We start from the raw sequence: 22,834 nt of genomic DNA on the forward strand, positions 1-22,834 counted from the left end.
TCTGACTGTGGAGTCATTAATAGAGTTATTCCTGTGTTTAATTACATCGTCACAAGTCACAAACAGCACAGGCCACAAATCTTTCCTGCTTTATAGGAAATCATTGCAAAAATCCAGAAAACATTTATCTAACAAATCAAGGAGGACTGATTATATTGATAAAATAATTTATAGAGACATAAAAGAGTGGCCCTTCAGCAGAAAGAAATTGCTTTAATAAAAGTGTCCTTGTAGTTTATGAAGAAAAGACACTTCTTGCTTCTAAATCACTTCAGAATTTTCTAGTCTAATGTGGTTTCCATGGATAATGCTGCCCATGACTGCTGTGTCATTCTGTAGAAAATTAATTAGTATCACTACCTGCTGAAGTCATAGTTTAAACACTTTTCATAATAAGAAATCTAAATGTCATGATCTGATTCCATATTGGAGACAGAGAGCAAAATTCATCTTAATTAATGGAGATCTCAGATCAAATGTTTTTTCTGCCCTTGAAAGAGGGAATATAAATGCTTTATTTGTGATATTGTAAAAGTAGCTCTTAAAAATTTCATCATCTTCCAGAGAGACAGTGACCTTCGAGCTAATTGAAAGTCTGCATTCCAATAACTTCTACAAAAATCAATCCAATTGCTATTACGTGGCTTAGGGATTATTGAGAGTTTGTCTACAGATCAAGATATTTGAAATCAGAAAGCAACTGAGATATGCTCACCTCATACCTAATGAGCTGCTACAGTAAAGCATAACCTGAAAAGAAATCTCTTTAGTCATTACAATTTGTGCAAATGGATGTAAAACAAAGCAAAAGCATATTATCAACAGGTGACCAGAAATTTGATGAAATTTGATGTTGATCAAAGTGTACATAGGCAATCTTTGATAGTTCAAATATCTATGTCTAGTAAAACTTAATTTTCATGGTCAGATTATCCACTATTTTTTGAAGTTACAACATCACAAACCTTACCATCGCAAGCACCAGCTGAACAATTGGCTGGTAGTCCAGAGATTCAGTTAGAGGGGTTTACGCTGGAAGATTCACAGAGCAAAAGTGCATAGGAGCAAGGGCAGGAGGATAGGACAACCTAGGAAGCAAAACACTGGAGGACAGGTTCACATCCTAGCCCTATTGCAGAAGGCACAGAAGAATACCTTCAAGGCTATGTCGATAGATGGTTAAGCGCCATCAAATGCTTGATTCATTGGACAGCTTGCTAGGGACTGAGTAGCATTCCCAATGTTGCCAGAGGTAGTTTGCACAGAAGCCCCTGGGCAGAGATAGTCCTGCAGTTCCAAAAATTAACTGGTAACAATCTTTGTAGTCAACTATAGCAATCAACACAGCAAGAAATAGGCATGAAAGCCCACTAGCAGCTTAAAACATCAAACCAGGCACTTACCTAAATGCAGATGAGGATCCTTTTAAATAATACTGGTTTACCCTCAATCCTGACTGCTCTGCCCAAGTTGTGTGGCAATGTCATCAATGAAGATGTTGAATTTTTGAAGAAGGGTCTTTAAACATATGCAGAACCTTTGTTTACATATATTAATTACGCCCCTGCCCCACTCCTGCCATTAGTTTCAGGCAAGTGCTCTGGATTTTTAAAAAAATGTACTTTAAAGGCATGGGGATAATTATGAACGCATTTAAGGGGCTATGGTATTCATTGTGGAGTAAAGTGCTCATCAAATCATTATTGGACCTCAACTCTAACAACCATTAAAACAGCAGTCAATGTCCTGTTAACTTAGTTTTCTAACTGCTACTTCCAGCACACTTTGGTCTCAAATGAGTACTTTGTGAAATAGTGATGCTAATAAATATCATGATACTTATTGATAAAGGGATAAACCACATTAAACTTTATATTTTCCAAGTTCTATACCCTATTGCATTGTTGATAAGTAAAACAGCAATAATCTAATTGGGTTTGTCCATACATATAGGAGCAATCTCACCCCTGAGTCATGGATATAAGCTCAACACCAATGACTTCATAGAATCATAGAATGTTTACAGCATAGAATGAGGTCATTCAGTCCATCGTTTTCATGCCAGCTCTCTGCAAGAGCAGCTCAGCTAGTCCCACTCCCCCACCCTTTTTCCATAGCACTGTAAACATTTTCTCTTCAGGTAATTTTCCAATTCCCTTTTGAAAGTCACTACTGAATCTGCCAGTACCACACTCTGAGGCAGTGCATTCCTAACCACACGCTGTGTAAAAAAAGTTTTTCCACATGTCACCTTAGGTTCTTTTGCCAATCACCTTAAATTGGTGTCCTCTAGTTCTCGACCCTTCCACCAACGGGAACTGTTTTTCCCTATCTGCTCTGTTCAGACCCATCGTGATTTGACCACCTGATCCATGTTTACACTTCATTGCAGTACTGAGAGAGTGTTACACTATTGGATTGAATATCAAAACAAAATGTCTCCCATTGTGCTGGCCAATACTTATCGCTTAAATCCTCAACAAATTATCTAACCATTTATTTTAGTGCTGTTTGTGAATCTTTGCTGTGGGCAAATGGGATGCTGCATTTCCCTGCATTATAATAGTGGCTACACTTCATTAGTATCTTATAACTGCAAAATACTTTGGGATATTCAAAGGTCATGAAAAGAGTCAGAGTCAAAGAGTAATTATGGCATAAAAGGAGGCCATTCAGTCCATCAAGTCTATGCCAACTCTTTGTAAAACAATCCAGTCAGCCCCATTTCCCTGCTACACCTGTGTAGCTCTACAAGTTTATTTCCCTTAAGTGCCTAGCCAATTTCCTTTTGCAACCATTGATTGGCCCCGCTTCCACCACCCTCATAGGCAGTGAATTCCAGGTTATTACCACTTGCTGCATAAAAATGTTCTTCCTCACATCCCCCTCACCCATAAACTTAAACCTGTGTCCCCTCGTCCTTGCAACATCAGCTAATAGGAACAGCTTTTCTTTGTTGACCCTATCATAATCTTGTACACTCTGTCAAATCTCCCCTCAATCTCCTTTGCTCCAAGAAAAACAAACCCAGCTTCTCCAACTTAACCTTGTAGCTAAGATCCCTCATTCTTGGGAACCATTCTGGTAAATCTCTTCTGCATCCTATTTTTTATATTCGTTTGTGGGATGTGGGCATTGCTAGCCAGGCCAGTATTTATTGCCCATCCCTAATTAAGAGTCAACCACATTACTGTGGGTTTGGAGTCACATGGAGGGCAGACAGTTAAGGACGACAGATTTCCTTCCCTAAAGGACATTAGTGAACCAGATGGGTTTTTACAACAATCAACAATGGTTTCATGGTCACCATTAGACTAGCTTTTAATTCATGATGTTTTTATTAATTGAATTCAAATTTCACCATTTATCATGATGGGATTCGAACCCATGTTCCCAGAGCATTAGCCAGGGTCTCTGGATTACTAGTCCAGTGACATTACCACTACACCACTGCTTCCTCTCAAGGACCCTCGCATCCTTCCTAAAGTGTGGTGGCCAGAATTGGAAACAAAACTCCAATTATGGCTTAACTAGACCTTGACAAAAGTTCAGCATAACTTTCCTGCTTTTGTACTCAATAGTCAGGATTTATGAGTCCTGCGGCATTCCCTGATGTTGGGATTGGAAGCAGGTATAACTTCCGCTTCCGCCATTTTTCCTGTATCCCACACGATTTTAGATATAAATGAACCATGCAGCTATAGGCATGGGAGACATGTCGGATTATACAGCGGGAATGTCTTTCATTGGTAGAACCCACCATCACTGGGCCAAGCACCATGGTCGCTGCAGATATAAAGCATTCTGTGCTGGCAGCCTCAAGGATAAGGAGCCTTCCTGTCATGTAAGTCTCTGCATAGGAGCCTAAAGTAGAGCTTGCACTGAATTCAAAATGCCTTTGCCTCCCTTAATTTTTGTAATCCAGCACTGACTTCATATCATTTATTTTTCTCTGCAGAAACAGCAAAGGAAATGTCAGGCAGCAGGCAGCATCCCTTCCCACATTTCAGTGATGCCTCTCTGTGGGTTGTCAAGAAAACACTATATGCCAGATGAGAAGTATTAATTCATTGGTTGGAAACTTACATCAGACTTTTAATAGGGAAAATCCTAGTTAACTTTTAAAAAATACTGGCAGCCAAGATGGCTACCGCAATTTGCATCTGAAACACCTTTGCACTTTCCAAGACCCAATCGGAGCCAGAAGTCTAACAAGATGCCCAACCAGAACAATGCCTTGGCTAACTGAGTAGATTATCCAGATCACCCTCATTAATGGGACATTCAAAGTTACCTTGAGGCTTTCATGAACGGAGTGGGTAAACAATGACAATACCACCTGAGAGAGGTTTTGGGTTTCAGACTTTGGACCTAATTAAAAAAGGGGATTGAGAGAACCTTGTGACCTTCTCCCCAGACTATGAAAAACTGGGAGTGTTGTTACACACAGAAGAGACAAGCAGTAACTGAGTGTGCAGCAGCAGAAAAGGCTGTGTGTCTCCCTCTCGTTCTCCCTCTCTCTCCAGAAAACATCAAATTTGAAAACCGTCTGTGACTGTTTTCCAAGCCTACAGACTGCTACAGCCAGAGACCAGGGGAAGAGAGCCACCTACCAGTCTGCCTTCAAGAAAACCCTGAGCAAAGCAGGTCAGCCACAAAGTGCACTTTGACCAGCCAAGGACTTCAAGAATACAGCTTCATCTGGAAGAATGCCGAATCATCCAACCCCACTGATTGTGTATTTAACTTATTTATTCTGGTCTTTAATCCAACCAGAAAACCTACTTTCCACTTTGTAATCTATTTATGCGTGTGTGACTCTCGTGTGAATGAATATGTAGCATTTTTAAAAAATTATTTTTACATCCGGTTTAGCTTGATGAGTATAAGAAACTTACCTCTTCCTTGTTTGAACTCAAGAAAACCTGTCCGATTCATACTTTCACGATCACATTAAAGATAAACATTCACTGAGGTGGTAAACACAACCATTGTTTGAAAGGAATAAACCCTGTTGCGGTCACATAAGAGAAGCAAGAGGGGCAACTGTGACCAACTCCTCACCTTGGCCATAACAAGGTTCTCCTCCAGACCATTAGGGAAAGGCAGGAGGCCCTCTTCCCTGCAGGTGGAGTCAGAAGATCCTCCTGCCTGACCAAGATGGCCTGGATGGAGGTAGCAGAGGAGGTCTCAAACCATGGGGTGACATGCAGAACCTGGGGGCAATGTCACAAACCAATCAATGACTTGCTCAGATTGGTGAGGGTAAGTAGTCATGACGAGGCTGTTACATTGTTTTTCTCCCTGGCTATATCTCTTTAAGCGAGAGGGCAGACAAGGAATGCAGTGAAATGGATAAGCAGCTTTAGTGCCATACACTTACTGATTGTGTGCAAAGTTGACAATTGGCATTGTTGATGTGCTTGGAGGAGTCGTGCGAAAGCCAGTGATGAATGAGTGATGTCAATGCATGTTTACAATGGTTGTGGTTCATCTTTTGACATGTTATTAAATCTACACTGTCTCCTGCACGATAAATGCACCCACAACTAGCGTGAGCAGGCAAAAACAGGTGGAGGTGTCCCAGACACTGGCTGATGAGGAGGCTGCAGAAGTTGAGAGAAAGGAGGGAGGCTGGTACCCATCCCCTGCAAATTTAGTTTAAATGCTCCCCAGTCACAAAAGTTAACCTCCCCACAAGGACATTGATCCCAGTCCTGTTGAGGTGCAACCTGTCCCTTTTGAATAGGTGCCTCCTGCCCCAGAACTGGTCCCAATGTCCCAAGAATTTGAAGCCCTCCCTCCTGCACCATGCCTCAATTCTCCCTATCTTCCTATTTTTACTCTCACTTGTGTGTGGCACTGGGAGTAATCCAAAGATTATGACCTTCAAGGTCCTACTTTTTAACTTCTTCCCGAACTCCTGAAAATCTGACTGTAGGACCTCAATACCTGCCCTTTTTATGTTGTTGGTACTGATGTGTACCACGAGTTCTGGCTCACTCCCTTCCCCGGCAGAATATTCTGCACCCTCTGTATGATATCCTTTACCCTGTCAGCATAGAGAGAGATACAGCACTGAAACAGGCCCTTTGGCCCACCAAGTGTGTGCTGACCAACAACTACCCATTTATACTAATCCTACATTAATCTCATATTCCCTACCACATCCCCACCATTCTCCTACCACCTACCTACACTAGGGGCAATTTACAATGGCCAATTTACCTATCAACCTGCAAGTCTTTGGCTGTGGGAGGAAACCGAAGCATCCGGCGGAAACCCACGCGGTCACAGGGAGAACTTGCAAACTCCGCATAGGCAGTACCCAGAACCAAACCCCGGTTGCTCGAGCTGTGAGGCTGCAGTGCTAACCACTACGCCACTGTGCCGCCCGTAGGGAGGCAACACACCATGGTGACAATTACAGAAATGCTTGTCTGCCCCCATAACTATGAAATCTCCTACAACAATTGCATTTATCATCTGTTGTTCTTTCTTGTGCCTTGCCAATTAGTGCCATGGTACAGACTGCACTCCATCAAAGTGTCATCACTCCCAGCAGTCGCCAATGCTGAGTACCAGTTGAATATGTCACACACCCCAAAGACTCCAACACGTCCTACCTCTTCTACTCTTCCAGATGGCCATCCTGAACTCTTACTGTCTGTGGGATGACCATCTTCTGGAATGTACGATCCAGGAAAGTTTCATCCTCCCTGATGCGCCACAGTGACTCCAGCTGCCCCTCAAGCTTGGAAATCCTGAGTTGAGCCCAAGCAGCTGGAGAAACTGCCCACGCGTGTTCCCTCAAGACTCATGAAGTGTCCTGAAGGTCCCACAAAGTGCTATATAAATGCAAGTTCTTTCTTTCTTTATTTCAAAAAATAAAGATGGAAATGGATAATCCCTTATGGATGTTGTCAAGCTGCTGGATTGCCTGTGCTGCAATGATAGGACAATTGATAGTTTCATACAATAGGAAGAATAGTTAAAGGAATTTCTCTGATCTTTGAACTGAAATTACTTTACTGATGATTAGCAATGGAATCTTTGATTTTTTTTCGCAATTACTATAGAAGAAAAAATGTTGGGCATATTCAATTTTCTGAAGTATTTTATAGGAATGGCTGCTAAATGGACTATTTAGTATCTCTATCAAACAAACTAGAAATAGATGCACAGCTATATTTTTATCATATTGAAGTTGATATTTAAAAGAATACTCCAGGAGTTAAGAAGAGTTACAACAAATACAGGTTTCTCTAAAGATCCTAACATTAACTGAGTCAGCACCAAACAGTTTGAGAGTAAAGCAAATAATTCTCAAGAGCATAGAGAACATTATGTTAGCCTGTGAAACCAAGCTTCCTTGTCAACTTTTGTGTTCTGCCATGGAATAAGCTCCACCTGTTCCATTAGAACATAAGAAATCGAAGCAGCTATAGGCCATACAGTTCCTTGAGCCTGCTCCGCCATTCAATAACATAATGGCTGATCTTTGACCTCAATTCCATTTGCCTGCCTGATCCGCATATCCCTTAATTCCCCAAGAGTACAAAATCTATTGATCTCAGCCTTGAATATACTCAAGGACTGAAAGTCCACAGCCCTCTCGGGTAGAGAATTCTGAAGATTCACAACCATGAGTGAAGAAATTCCTTCCCGTCTCAGTCTTAAATGATTGACCTCTTATGCTAAGACAATACCTCCTAGTTCTAGATTTTTCAGCCAGGTGAAATGACCTTTCGGCATCTACCCTGTCAAGCCCCCTCAGAATTTTATTAGTTTCACTGAGATCTTTTTTTATTCGTTCGGGGGATGTGGGCATCACTGGCTAGGCCAGCATTTATTGCCCATCACTAATTGCCACTGAGAAGGTGGTGGTGAGCTGCTTTCTTGAACCGCTGCAGTCCTTGGGGTGCAGGTACACCAACCGTGCTGTTAGGAAGGGAGTTTCAGGATTTTGACCCAGCGACAGCGAAGGAATGGCAATATAGTTCCAAGTCAAGATGGTGTATGGCTTCGAGGGGCACTTTCAGGTGGTGGTGTTCTCATGCATCTGCTGCCCTTGTCCTTCTAGGTGGTAGAGGCCACGGGTTTGGAAGGTGCTGTCGAAGGAGCCTTGGTGTGTTGCTGAAGTGCATTTTGTATATGGTACTCACTGCTGCCACTGTGCATCAGTGGTGGAGGGAGTGAATGCTGAAGGTGGCGGATGGGTGCCAATCATGCTGGCTGCTTTGTCCTGGATGGGGTCGAGATTCATGAGCGTTGTTCGAGCTGCACCCATCCAGGCAAGTGGAAGCTATTCCATCACGCTCTTGACTTGTGCCTTGTAGATGAAGGCATTGGGGAGACAGGAGGTAAGTTACTCGCTGCAGAATTCCCAGTCTCTAACCTGTTCTTGCAGCCACAGCATTTATGTGGCTGGTCCAGTTCAGTTTCTGGTCAACGGTGACCCCCCAGGATGGTGATAGTGAGGGATTCAGCGATGGTAATGCCAATGAACGTCAAGGGGAGATGGTTAAATTCTCTCTTGTTTGATATGGACATTGCCTGGCACTTGTGTGGTGTGAATGTTACTTGCCACTTATCAGCCCAAGCCTGGATGTTGTCCAGGTCTTGCTGCATCTCAACACGGGCTGTTTCAGTATCTGAGGAGTCACAAATGGTGCTGAACACTGTGCAATCAGTGAACATCCCCACTTCTGACCTTATGATGGAGTGAAGGTCATTGATGATGTAGCTGAAGATGGTTGGGCCTAGGACACAGCCCTGAGGAATTCCTGCATTGATGTCCTGGGACAGAGATGATTGACCTCCAACAACCACAACCATCTTCGTTTGTGCTAGGTATGACTCCAACCAACGGAGACTTTTCCCCCGATTCCCATTGACTCCAGTTTTGCTAGGGCTCCTTGATGCCATACTCGGTCAAATTCTGCCTTGATGTCAAGGGCAGTCACTCTCACCTCACCTCTGGAGTTCAGCTCTTTTGTCTGTGTTTGGACCAAGGCTGTAATGAGGTCAGGTGCTGAGTGGTCCTGGCGGAACCCAAACTGAGAGTCAGTGAGCAAGTTATTGCTGAACGTGCCACTTAATAGCACTGTCAATGATACCTTACATCTCTTTACTGATGATCGAGAGTAGACTGATAGGGCGGTAACTGGCTGGGTTGAATTTGTCCTGCTTTTTGTGTACAGGACATATCTGGGCAATTTTCCATATTGCCGGGTAAATGCCAGTGTTGTAGCTGTACTAGAACATCTTGGCTAGGGGCACGGCAATTTCTGGAGCACAGGTCTTCAGTACTAATGCCGGAATGTTATCAGGGCCCATAACTTTTACAGTATCAAGTGTATTCAACCATTTCTTGATATCATGTGGAGTGAATTGGCTGAAGACTGCCATATGATGCTGGGGACCTGAGGAGGAGGCCAAGATGGATCATCCAATCAGCACAACTGGCTGAAGATGGATGCAAATGCTTCAGCCTTATCTTTCGCACTGATGTGCTGGGCTTCCCCACCAATGAGGATGGTGATATTTGTGGAGCCTCCTCCTCCTGTCAGTTATTTAATTGTCCACCACCATTCACGACTGGATGTGGCAGGACTGCAGAGCTTAGATCTGATCCATTGGTTGTGAGATCTCTTAACCCTGTCGATTGCACACTGCTTCTGCTGTTTGGCACGCAAGTAATCCTGTGTTGCAGCTTCACCTGACTGACACCTCATTTTTAGGTATGCCTGGTGCTGCTCCTGGCATGTCCTCCTGCACTCTTCATTGAACCAGGGTTGGTCTCCCCGCTTGATGATAATGGTAGAGTGGGGAATATGCCAGGCCATAAGATTACAGATTGTGGTTGAATACAATTCTGCTGCTACTGATGGCCCATAGCACCTCATGGATGCCCAGCTTTGAGTTGCTAGATCTGTTCGAAATCTATCCCATTTAGCACGGTGGTGGTGCCACACAACACGATGGTGGGTACCCTCAATGTGAAGACGGGACTTTTTCTCCACAAGGAGGTGGTCACTCCTACCAATACTGTCATGGACAGATGCATCTGCTACTGGTAGGTTGATGACAACCAGGACAAGTAGGTTTTTCCCTCTTGTTAGTTCCCTCACCACCTGCCACAGATCCAGTCCAGCAGCCCAGTCCTTTAGGACTTAGCCAGCTCAGTCAGTAGTGCTGCTACCGAGCCACTCTTGGTGATGGACATTGAAGTCCCCCACCCAGAGTACATTCTGTGCCCTTGCTACACTCAGTGCTTCTTACAAGTGGCATTCAACAGGGAGAAGCACTGATTCATCAGCCAATGTGGGCAGTAGGTGATAATCAGCAGGAGCTTTCCTTGTCCATGTTTGACCTGATGCCATGAGATGCCATGGGGCGCAGAGTCAATGTTGATGACTCCCAGGGCAACTCCCTCCCGACTGAATATCACTGTGCCACCATCTCTGGTGGGTCTGTCCTGCCGGTGGGACAGGACATACCCAGGAATGGTGATGGTGGTGTCTGGGACATTGTTTGCAAGGTATGATTCAGTGAGTATGACTATGTCAGGCTGTTGCTTGACTAGTCTGTGGGACTGCTCTCCCAACTTTGGGACAAGCACCCAGATGTTTATAAGGAGGACTTTGCAGGGTTGACAGGGCTGAGTTTGCCATTGTCATTTCTGGTGCCTAGGTCGATGCGGGATGGTCCGTCAAGTTTCATTCCTCTTCTAAGACTTTGTAGCCATTTGATACAACTGAGTGTCTTACTAGGCTATTTCAGAGGGCTGTTAAGTGTCAACCACATTGCTGTGGGTCTGGAGTCACATGTAGGCCAGACCAGGTAAGGATGGCAGATTTCCTTCCCTAAAGGACATTAGTTAACCAGATGGGTTTTTACAACATTCGACAATGGTTTCATAGTCACCACTAGACTAGATCATCTCTCATTCTTCTAAACTCCAGTGAATACCAGCCCATTCTCTGCAACCTCGCATCATAAAACAACTCTCTCATCCCGAGAATTAATCTGGTGAATCTTTGCTACACCGCCTCGGAGGCAAGTATATCCTTCCTTGGATAAGGAGACCAAACTGCACACTGTGCTCCAGGTATGGTCTCACCAAACCCTGTACAATATACAATTCCATTTCAGGAATCCATTAAAGGTGGTATATGCAACACATTTTCTCATTAATATCTTCTGTTACCCATGATATTAGTACATCCTTCCCCAAAAATAGTTTCAAACTCAACACCCTATTTCTCACTGTTCTACAATATCCATAATAATTCTCAAATTCTCTCAAGGATCTTGACTAGTTTCCATTAAGGGCTACTTAAGGGCTGCCTTTTGCCTCCATTGGCATTTAGCCAGTGCCGGACCGGCCCACCGCCACATGGAGACATCACCAGGTGAAATCTGGTCACCTCCGAGAGAGCTTGGGATGGGGGGGTGGTCCCTTCTCTGTGGGAAATCCATGGGTCATGGAGAGCTCTACGGTAGCAATGGCTGCGCCCCTGCGACAAGACTCCCTGCCCCCGCCCTCACCAACCAACCACCCCCTCCAATACCTCACTGGAGCATGCCTCACTGGCCCTGGTAACCCCGACCCTACTTACCTGGGTGCCAGAGTCTCCTCCATCAGCACTGCTCTTGGCCTCCTGCAGTACTGGCAGTGGCCACTGCTGTCAGTGATGCTGCTGAGGTGCCATCCCTCTAACTGGCCAGCAGCTCTTGGAGGCGGGATTTAGTCCCTTAATAGGACAGTGTCCCTGAGGGCGGGCCGTTAATTGCCTGTCCTCTGTCGAATTTGGCTGAGGATCTGACAGAGGGCCGAGGCAGGGTCAAACCCATCACCCCCCCACCCCGCCTTCTGGCCTGTTACCAGGACCCCCATCGCTGATATAAAAATCCTGCTCTGTGAGCTCAAGCTCCAACATGGCAGTTTGAAAATTTGAAATCAGTTATAAAAAAAGCTGCTAATAAAAATTTGGTATCAGTAAAAGTGATCATGAATCTGTCACATGGCTGTAAAATACAAACTGGTTCACGAATGTCCTTTTGGGGAGGAAACTTGCAGTCCTTACCTGGCCTACAGGTGACTCCAATCCTGCACCAATGTGGTTGCCTTTTACTTGCCCTTGGAAGTGGCCAGGCAAACCACTTAGTTGTATCAGAACATTACAAATAATCCTTACAGACTGTAGCAGTTCAAGAAGTGGGTTCACCACCACCTACTCGGGACAACAAAGGATGGGCAATAAATGCTGGCTTTGTGACACCTACATCCTAAAAATGAATAATAAAAAATCTTATATATTAAGTGTGTTTTTGATCATCTTCTAACCTTAACTGCAAGATACAATAGGGAAACAAGAATAGTCTATTTTGTTCATTATGCCTATTCATTCTATTTTACTCTTATCTATCCATCTAATTTAATCTCTTGCAAAAGATCTTGTAAGGTCTTCCTGCTTAGAACTAAAATACAAGTCACATAATTGATTGAAAATGATGCATGAAAGAGTGGATGAGTTCCCCTGAAATGAGAGGTCTTATGCTTCAGTTAGAATATGATGTGAAGCTCTGTATGTCCCCAATTACTTCAGTGGACATTTCTTGAAAGCTTGACCAGTTTATACTAGAGAATGAGAGTGATATGTATATAGTAACACCTATAATATTGATATATTAATGTTAAATGCCAGATTTATTATGCTAGCAGGAAATGTGTCTGTGGGGTAGAGGAATAAAATCTCTAGTGATACAAAGTGCAGCGTCCAAAATCTGTGACAAGGATGTCAAACTACTCCAGAGTTTGGCAGAAAAGAACATCTGTCTGCGTTCAAAGAAGATGGCAAACACAACATTGACAGCCGCACAGAATCAAACTCAGTAGTTGGTCATCACTCATTCCAATCATTATAGTTGGACTAAACTAAATGTAATGGGTGAAACTTTGAACTTCAGTGGGGTGAGAAATTGGCAGGATCTGGCTGGTTGCCTGTTTATACACCTCCCCCTCCAGTTTCTTTTCCAATGGAAAGGTGAGGTGCATAACAGACAGCCAATCCAATACCTCTGCCTTACACCACTGTAAAGTTGAAAGTTCCACCGAATATATTTTGTCCAGCTCAATCGGTTTGTTTCAAGTCCTCTGATTGGTGGTAAAATGCTGCAAGTATTGAAAGTTCCTTCCCAACTTAGCATAGAGTGTTTTCTAGGTCAGCTACTGAACTTTGGATACCAAGATAATATAATTTCATGAAGTAATCCACAATTCCTAATGACTGTCAACAAAAAAAAAACATCAAGAGCTGTGGTCTGTGGAGACTGAGAGTAGAACACAAACCATTTGAGAAGCATCTTCAGTGTTCTGAATACCACCTCTCATGTTCCCTTTTGCTTTCCTAATGAGTGCATAAGACATCACAGTGGGCTTACCCAGACAGTATTTCAAAATCATATATTTGCTTTACTTGAACCACCGAGATAACCTTTGCTATAAAATTTAGAGTCATAGAGTCATACAGCACAGAAACAGGCCCTTCGGCTCAACACATCCGCGCCGACCATCAAGCGCCCATCCAATTTAATCTCATTTTCCCGCACTTGGCCCATAGCCTTGTATGCCATGGCATTTCAAGTGCTCATCTAAGTACTTCTTGTGAGAGTTCCTGCCTCTACCACCCTTCAGGCAGTGTTTTCCAGATTCCAACCACCCTCTGGGTGAAAAAGAAATTCCTCAACTCCCCCCTAAACCTCCTACACCTTACCTTAAACCAAAGGTAAAATCAGACCTGTGTGTCTAAATAATTCAAAAGTGTGTGGACAATTGAACAGTAAATATTCATCCTATAAATATTTCTTCTTCTTCTTTGGCCTCCTTGTCTCGAGAGACATTGGGTAAGTGCCTAGAGGTGGTCAGTGGTTTGTGGAGCAGTGCCTGGAGTGGCTATAAAGGCCAGTTCTAGAGTGACAGACTCTTCTACAGGTGCTGCAGATAAAATTGGTTGTCGGGGCTGTTACACAGTTGGCTCTCTCCTTGCACTTCTGTCTTTTTTCCTGCCAACTGCTAAGTCTCTTTGACCTGCCACTCGTTAGCCCCGCCTTTATGGCTGTCTGCCAGCTCTGGCGATCACTGGCAACTGACTCCCACGTCTTGTGGTCAATGTCACAGGACTTCATGTCATCTTTGCTAATGAGGCATCGCTATGCTGAATTGTGCCTTTCATATTGTCATGGAATGAGGTGATGATACTTAGTAGCTTTGGTGGAATTCCGATCTTTGCCATTACTCTGAAGAGATTACGTCTGCTGACAAGGTCAAAGGCTTTGGTGAGATCTATGAAAGCAACACGGAGGGGCATCTGATGTTTGCGGCATTTCTCCTGTAGCTGGTGAAGGGAGAGCAGCATGTCAATGGTGAATCTCTCTGCTCGAAAGCCACACTGTGCCTCAGGGTAGACACGCTCAGCCAGCTTCTGGAGTCTGTTTAAAATGACTCGAGCGAAGACTTACCCCACTATGCTGAGCAGGGAGATTCCATGGTAGTTGTTGCAGTCACCGCGGTCACCCTTGTTCTTATAGAGGGTGATGATATTGGCATTGCGCATGTCCTGTGGTACTGCTCCCTCATCCCAGCACAAGCAAAGCAGTTCATGGAGTGCTGAGAGTATAGCAGGCTTGGCACTCTTGATTATTTCAGGGGTAATGCTGTCCTTTCCTATTCAGGTCATGTTTAATAGTTAAGAATCATTTTTACTATATGGAACATGTATTTGTTCAAAAGTTGAGCTCTTGAGACTGAAAAATGACTGGCTCTCTCATCAGTGCAAATTGAAACGGTGACAACTTGGGAGTAAAGCATCGCAAAGAGAGTGCAAAAGGAGGTTGAAGAGTGCAATGTAAAGGTAGAAAAAATACTAACTATTAAGGAGAAAAATAGTGGTAAACTGACTACTTTCTTTCAATACTTTTGAAGCAATCCTCCATGGTGAACAGGGAGGCTGTCTGCTACAATTTGTTCTCAGGAAACTTGTATTCAATATCTGATGTTCCCTTGGCTTAACAATGTAATCAAGCTACTTCAACCTATTGCCATCACCTGAAAGGAATTTCATGTTATAATCATAAAGAAAGTCTGCTGTGTTGAGCTTTTCCCCTTCACACTGCAAGTTAATTTTAAATTGCTGTGAACTTTGCCCTGAGCTGACATGGCTGAGAGCAAACTGGCTGATCCCCACTTCACTTCTCAGCACGTGTCACACACTGGTGTCAGTAAATGGTGTGCTTCTTTACAATATTTTGTGCTGCAATCAATATCACTTTCCAAAGTAAGTAGCACTGTACAATTCCAAATTAAAAACATTTCCTGTTTGAGATATTGGGGACAAAACTTGATAGCCCCTGAAAATTCGCACGGGGATCACAATGTATGATTGACTTGTGCCTCTTCCTTCCAATGCAGGCGACTCACATGAGGACTTTGATGGGATAGCATACAGAAGAAAGTTGATGAGTACTCAAGCTGAAATGCTTGGTGCATTGGCAGGCCTTCCAGAAAGCCTATGTTCAATGTCAAGGAGCACGGAAAAGTCCAGCACAAACTCGGACAGGGCTTTGTGCAGAGCTAGGAGCAATCCTTTCCAATGTGGAAGTAGTGACCAGCTCCATGAAAGCACTTGCAGAACGAACCATGATGCAGCATTTGATTGCTGATGTCTCAGCTTCCATTGCAGCACATGCTGAAGACATCCAATATTTGGGTGCTGCAGAGGAAGCTCAGAGTTCAAAGTGGCTTGGAGGATGGGACAGCTGTCCAGCAATCTAGCTTCCAATACATCACAGTGATTGAGAGGTACTACCCTGGGGGTGCAGTAATGACTTTGTAGAGCACGAACCTGCTGCCCTCTCTCAGAAAGACAGCATTCTTCCTCCCACCAATTCCACTCCCCTGCTGTTGCCTGTCAGCCCAGACTGCTACTGCCCATGCTGATTAGGTGAAGTCCAAGTTTGGGCTTTCTAGAGCCAGAGCTGCTCGAGGTTCTCCTGCAAGACCATCTGCAGTATCTACCTGAAAGCCAGTAGCCTTCCACAAGCCATTTCTTCATCATTCGTTTCCAGGGATGTGAGCATCACTGGCAAGGCCAGCATTTGTTGCCCATGCTTAATTGCCCTTGAGAGTGTGGTGGTGTGGTGCCTTTTTGAACTGCTGCAATCCATCTGGTGTAGGTACACCCACAGTCCTGTTAGGGAGGGAGTTCCAAGATTTTGATCCGGCGACCGTGAAGGAACAGTGATATATTTCCAAATCAGGATAGTGTGTGGCTTGGAGAGGAACTTGCAGGTGGTAGTGTTCCCATGCCTCTGTTATCCTTGTCCTTCTAGGTAGAAGAGGTTGCGGGTTTGGAGAGGCAGTGACGTAGTGGTAATGTCACTGGACTAGTAATCCAGAGGCCCAGGCTAGTGCTCTGAGGACATGGGTTCGAATCCCATCAAGGCTGATGGTGAAATTTGAATTCAATTAATAAATCTGGAATTAAAAAGCTAATGTAATGGTGACCATGAAACCATTGTCGATTGTTGTAAAAGCTCATCTGGTTCACTAATGTCCTTTAGGGAAGGAAATCTGCTGTCCTTACCTGGTCTGGCCTACATGTGACTCCAGACCCACAGCAATGGGGTTGACTCTTAGATGCCCTCTGAAATGGCCCTGCAAATGCTTCAGTTCAAGGGCAATTAGGGATGGACAATAAATGTTGGCCCAGCCAGCGATGTCCACATGCCACAAATTTATTAAAAAAAGGTGCTGTCAATGGAGGTATGGTGAGTTGCTGCAGTGCATCGTGTAGACGGTACACACTGCTGCCACTGTGTGTCAGTGGTGGAGGGAGTGAATGTTTAAGGTGGTGGATGAGGTTCCAATCAAGCGGGCTGCTTCATCTTGGATGATGTCAAACTTCCTGAGTGCTGTTGGAGCCACACTTATTCAGGTAAGTGGAGAGTGTTCCATCTGTCATGTTCATGCGAGGAGAAATTATGACTATAAATGAAATGATTAATTGAACTCAAAACAGATACCTTTTGCTGCAAAACAAGATGGAGTAAGAGGTCAGGTGACCTCTCCTATACTGCGAATACACATGGTAACTGCTGGAACCTTGAACAAGTCATCATATCTGGTCAATTTCAGCTATGCTGCAGCCACTCAGGCAGCATTGCATAGAAGCACTAAGGGAATGCACAAGGGTGCATGGAATATTGGATGCTTTGATTTATAAATTTGATTTGGAGTGGTTATTTTGTGTTGGCTTTTATTTTAGCATTGTGGCCAGGAGGACATGTGTTGGTCAGTAATGAAGGGAAGGTAAGGTGGGGGACTGTTGGTGAATGGAAAACTGGGCTTGCATTCACTGGTACCATTGCCAGATGAGTTGATCATGGACAGCCCAGACAGAAAGGGAATGTGTTGGTTGCCTCCTCCCTTCCTCCTCCTCAGCTGTTTGCCATATCCCTAGTGGCAAGGCCTGTGCCACCATAATGTGAAATTGTGCAATATGCTTTAGCCCACTATCAATCCTGACATGCCCTCTGACAAGTATTTCAGGTTTCCTCCAGAGCAGTCCAGGCAACAGAAGCATTGGCCGGAATTTTACAAACTGTTGCCTCCCTGGAAGCAGACCATGCCCGGTGTCCAGCAAAAATGACACAGCAAACTGATGCCAGGTTACCAAAAATGGAGCTGCATGATTCACTGAGTATGGTCGCACCTTCCAATTGTGGTACGTCTCAGAATTGACATGTGGTGCCCACAAAGCAATGTCCGTGCCATCACTGGCACCCTGCACCATGGAGGAGCCCGCAATCCCTGCAAAGCCATGTACTCCCTGTGCTTGCTTCTGTCTGGCAAGAGGGAATGAAATGTATTCAGTTCTCTTTGCATACAGAGTCTCAGCCTTATGCAACAGTATGCAAACTGCGAGATGTGCAAATATTGCCTGCACTAGCCTGGAAGGAGCCCAATGTACAAAAGTTCATGACTGCAGTCCCCTGCACAGCCACTGGAAATGCCATTCTCGCTCTGCTTTGAGGCTGTAGTTCTGGCTGCAATAAATGGCAGATTTCAGTGAGCACCTCCTTCATGAAGCTGACATATCTGACACACTGGGCTGGATTTTGTTTTGGAAGCATGTCTCTCGGCACCAGGTCGAAAGGCGAGGGGAACTGTCATGTGCCACACCACTCCCTGTAGACTTCATCTTTAAATTATAATACAAACCACCAGACACATCTACAAACTCAGCACAGCAAGCAGAAATCAAACAGCAACTAACCTGAAAGTAGCTGATGATCCAGTGCTGGTGGAGGTGAAGTGGGTTCTTCCTGTTCCTAAATGCATGTTCAGCTATGTGGGGTTAAGAGAGGGTGTCACCTGGAGTGTTGAGGTTATAAATGGCAGCGCAAGTGTCAAATCAGCATTACTGTTGATTGATGTTATGATCAGTCTACTCTGCATACTTCTGGCATATGCTCCTTGCAATCATGCTAAATGCCTTCACCAAAAAGGTGTTTGCAGTGACCAGCACCAGAAGTGTGCACTCGTGGTGCAGATGCCATTTTGAAATCAAAATGGCACCAGTAGCCCCAAAAACACAGGCACTACGTAATCGAATTTTGCAGCCATTTAGTTCAGAAACCATTTATATTTGCCATTATTCTGACTGCTATTTCCATTGACAATATCACCTGATAGAGGTTATGGTTATGGATCATTCTGTTCATGTGAGGTGGTGTCAGCAGGGCTAGAGCAAACATGAGGAAATAGAAGGCTATTAAATGAAGCTACGGTATTATTTTCAATTGATTCTCTCTACAAGTATCAAAAAACTTGCACAGGGACTTCAGAGCAATATGGTGGTAACAATTTCTCACAGCAGTATTGCACAGATTGGGAATAGAGGTCTTTTGGTGTCCTGGTTTGATTTGGTAAAAAGAATTTCTACAACCTGAAACACTTTTCTAAAAAAGTTTAATTTGAGACATGAAAACTCATCACAAAATAATTATCTGCTGAAAGCTAATTTCAAGTGAACATGGAGTATGTTATGCAATAAGTCACTGCCATTCTTCTTTCTTCTTCTTCTTTGGCCTCCTTGTCTCGAGAGACAATGGGTAAGTGCCTGGAGGTGGTCAGTAGTTGGTGAAGCAATGCCTGGAGTGGCTACAAAGGCCAATGTTAGAGTGACAGACTCTTCCACAGGTGCTGCAGATAGAATCGGTTGTCGGGCTGTTACACAGTTGACTTTCTCCTTGCGCTTCTGTCTTTTTTCCTGCCAACTGTTATGTTTTTTCGACTCGCCACTCTTTAGCCCCGCCTTTAAGGCAGCCCGCCAGCTCTGGCAATTACTGACAACTGACTCCCACGACGTGTGATCAATGACTTCATGTCGCGTTTGCAGACGTCTTTGAAGCGGAGACATGGCCAGCCGGTGGGTCTGATACCAGTGACGAGCTCGCTGTACAATGTGTCCTTGGGGATCCTGCCATCTTCCATGCGGCTCACATGGCCAAGCCATCTCAAGCGCCGCTGGCTCAGTAGGGTGTATATGCTGGGGATGTTGGCCGCCTCGAGGATTTCTGCGTTGGAGATATGGTGCTGCCACCTGATGCCAAGGATTCTCCGGAGGCAGCGAAGATGGAATGAATTGAGACGTCCCTCTTGGCTGACATACGTTGTCCAGGCCTCGCTGCCGTAGAGCAAGGTACTGAGGACACAGGCTTGATACACTCAGACTTTTGTGTTCCATGTCAGTGTGCCATTTTCCCACACTCTCTTGGCCAGTCTGGACACAGCAGCGGACGCCTTTCCCATGTGTTTGTTGATTTCTGCATCGAGAGACAGGTTACTGGTGATAGTTGAGCCCAGATAGCTGAACTCTTGAACCACTTCCAGAGCGTGCTCGCCGATATTGATGGATGGAGCCTTTCTGACGTCCTGTCCCATGATGTTCGTTTTCTTGAGGCTGATGGGTAGGCCAAATCTGTTGCAGGCAGCTGCAATCCTGTCGATGAGACTCTGCAGACATTCTTCTGTGTGGGATGTTATTGCAGCATCATCAGCAAAGAGGAGTTCCCTGATCAGGACCTTCCGTACTTCGCTCATAGATGGGCAAGGTTGAACAACCTGCCATCTGATCTTGTGTGGAGGAAAATTCCTTCTTCTGAAGACTTGAACACATGTGAGAGCAGCAGGGAGAAGAAGATCCCAAACAGTGTAGGTGCGAGAACACAGCTCTGTTTCACACCACTCAGGATAGGAAAGGGGTCTGATGAGGCACCACTATGCTGAATTGTGCCTTTCATATTGTCATGGAATGAGGTGATGATACTTAGTAGCTTTGGTGGACATCTGATCTTTGCTAAAAGTCTGAAGAGACCACGTCTGCTTACAAGGTCAAAGGCTTTGGTGAGATCAATGAAAGCAATGTAGAGGGGCATCTGTTGTTCGTGGCATTTCTCCTGTAGCTGGTGAAGGGAGAACAGCATGTCAATGGTGGATCTCTCTGCCCGAAAGCCACACTGTGCCTCAGGGTAGACACTCTCAGCCAGCTTCTGGAGGCTGTTTAAAGCGACTCGAGCGAAGACTTTCCCCACTATGCTGAGCAGGGAGATTCCACCGTAATTGTTGCAGTCACCACAGTCACCCTTGTTCTTAAAGAGGGTGATGATATTGTCATCATAAATCACTGCCCATATTTATCAAAATCCAGCATACATTTTCTTTACGTAGGATGTGTACTTGAATTGGCTCCATTAAGTGAATGGGAGGGCTGGTAAGGGGGTAGGGTGGTTTAGAAGTATGAGAATTAGCAACTTGAATATTTGCTTTATAGATGAAAAACAGTAAGAATTAAGCCCCAGACTGGGTCATTTTGCTGAACTGAATTTCCAAGTGGCCACTTAAGATGTCTATGCTGTTCAAACTCCATCTTGTCAGTCATGAAGTTATTGAGCTTCACATCAGGGGAGCAGAACTAACATCTGTTTTTATAGATCACATTTCCAGTCTGTGACCTATTTGGGCAGGACTAAGTGGATGCGACAGAAACTTTGGTTTGGAGAAAGTAAGGGAAGCACTTACTGAAAATTATATTGTTCAAATGGCTTTCAGCCTTGTCATTTGAATGTCCAATTTGTATCTTATGATTCAAACAGGAATGACACAAGAGATGCAATACAACTACTGTTACTTGCAGACCAGAATAAATAGTAATGAGAGATTGAAAATAAAGGCTGAGGTAAAATTGATGAACTGAATCATTTTAAATGGGTCATCATTGGCATTACACTTGGAAAAGCTGGGCCAAAGTGTTACAATTTTGTATTTTACTTTCAGAAGGCATTTGATAAAGTGCCACATAAATGAACCAGTTAGCAGAATGGAAGACCATGGGATTAAAGGGGCAGTGGCTGCATGAAAACAAAACTGGCAAGGAGACAGAAGGCAGAAAGTAGTGGTGAATGGGTGTTTTTCAAACTGGAGAGAAGCAGACAGTGCTGTTCCCGAGATGTTGTTATGAGGACCTCTGCTCTATTTGATATATATTAATGACCTGGACTTGGGTAAAGGGGGCTTAATTTCAAAATTTGGAGAAAACAAAGCTTGGAAATGTAATGAACAGTTAGTACGTTAGTAGCAGACTTCAGGACGACATAGGATGAAATAAGCAGACACATGGCAGATGAAATTTATACAGACGCTGTGAAGTGATACATTTTGTCAGGGGAAATGAGAATAGGTAATATAAACTACATGGTACAAATTTAAAATGGGTGCAGAAACAGAGAGACCTGGGAGCTCACATATTTGAATGTGGCAGGACAATCAATTAAGCTGTTAAAAAGCAAACCGATCCTTGGCTTGATAAATAGAGGCATAGAGTACAAAATCAAGGAAGTTATTCTAAATCTTTATTAATCACTGGTTAGACCTCAGTTGGATTATTGTGGTCCAGAATGGATATCACATTTTAGTGAGGATGTCAAAGCCTTGGAGAGTAGGCTTACAAGAGTGTTATCAGGAATGAGGGACTTCAATTATATGGAGAGGCTGGAAAAGCTGGAATTGTTCTCCTGAGAGCAGTAAAAGTTATGGGGAGATTTCATAGAGGTGTTCACAATTAGAAAAGGTTTTGATAAAGTAGGTAGAGATAATCTGTTTCCACTGGCAAGGGGGTTGGTAACCAGAGGACACAAACTTAACATTATTGGCAAAATAAATAGAGTTAAGAGGAGAATTTTTTTTTTACGCAGCATGGTATTATGATTTGGAAAGCACTGCTTGAAAGGGTGATGGAAGCAGATTCAATAGTAACTTTTAAAAGGGAGTTGGATATATACTTGAAAAGTAAATATTTGCAGTGTTATAGGGAAAGAGCAAGGGAGTGATATTAATTGGGTAGCTCTTTCAAAGAGCCAGTGCAATCATGATGGACTGACTAGCCTCTTTCCATGCTGTACGTCTATGATTCTGCCATTCTGTGTACAAGTAAATGTACAAGTAAATCACTATTCCACCTGGAAGGAATGTTTGGGGCACTGGAAAGCAGGAGAAAGGATAGGTTTTGCATCTCCTGCGCTCGCATGGGAAGAATGGATGCTGAAGGTGGTGGATGAATGGACCAGGGTGTCACAGAAATCGCTGTCCCTTCAGAAGACCAAATGAAGATTGGGTAATCGCTACCCCTTAGCATCACCACTTAGCTTCTGTTTCTTTTGTAAACCACTGTCTGCCTCTTGCTTTGTCATTTAAAAAAAAAACGTTGAC

The 22,834-nt window shown here is 44.1% G+C and overlaps 1 long non-coding RNA gene across 1 annotated transcript in view; it reads right to left on the minus strand.

Moving 5' to 3' along the window:
• The window catches only part of LOC137377928 (uncharacterized), a 254,116-nt gene that overhangs the window by 205,027 nt on the left and 26,255 nt on the right, over nucleotides 1–22,834 (minus strand). The gene's annotated exons all lie outside the window — the stretch shown is intronic.

This window comes from Heterodontus francisci, chromosome 15, assembly GCF_036365525.1.
Source record: "Heterodontus francisci isolate sHetFra1 chromosome 15, sHetFra1.hap1, whole genome shotgun sequence".
Taxonomy (NCBI): Eukaryota; Metazoa; Chordata; class Chondrichthyes; order Heterodontiformes; family Heterodontidae; genus Heterodontus; species Heterodontus francisci.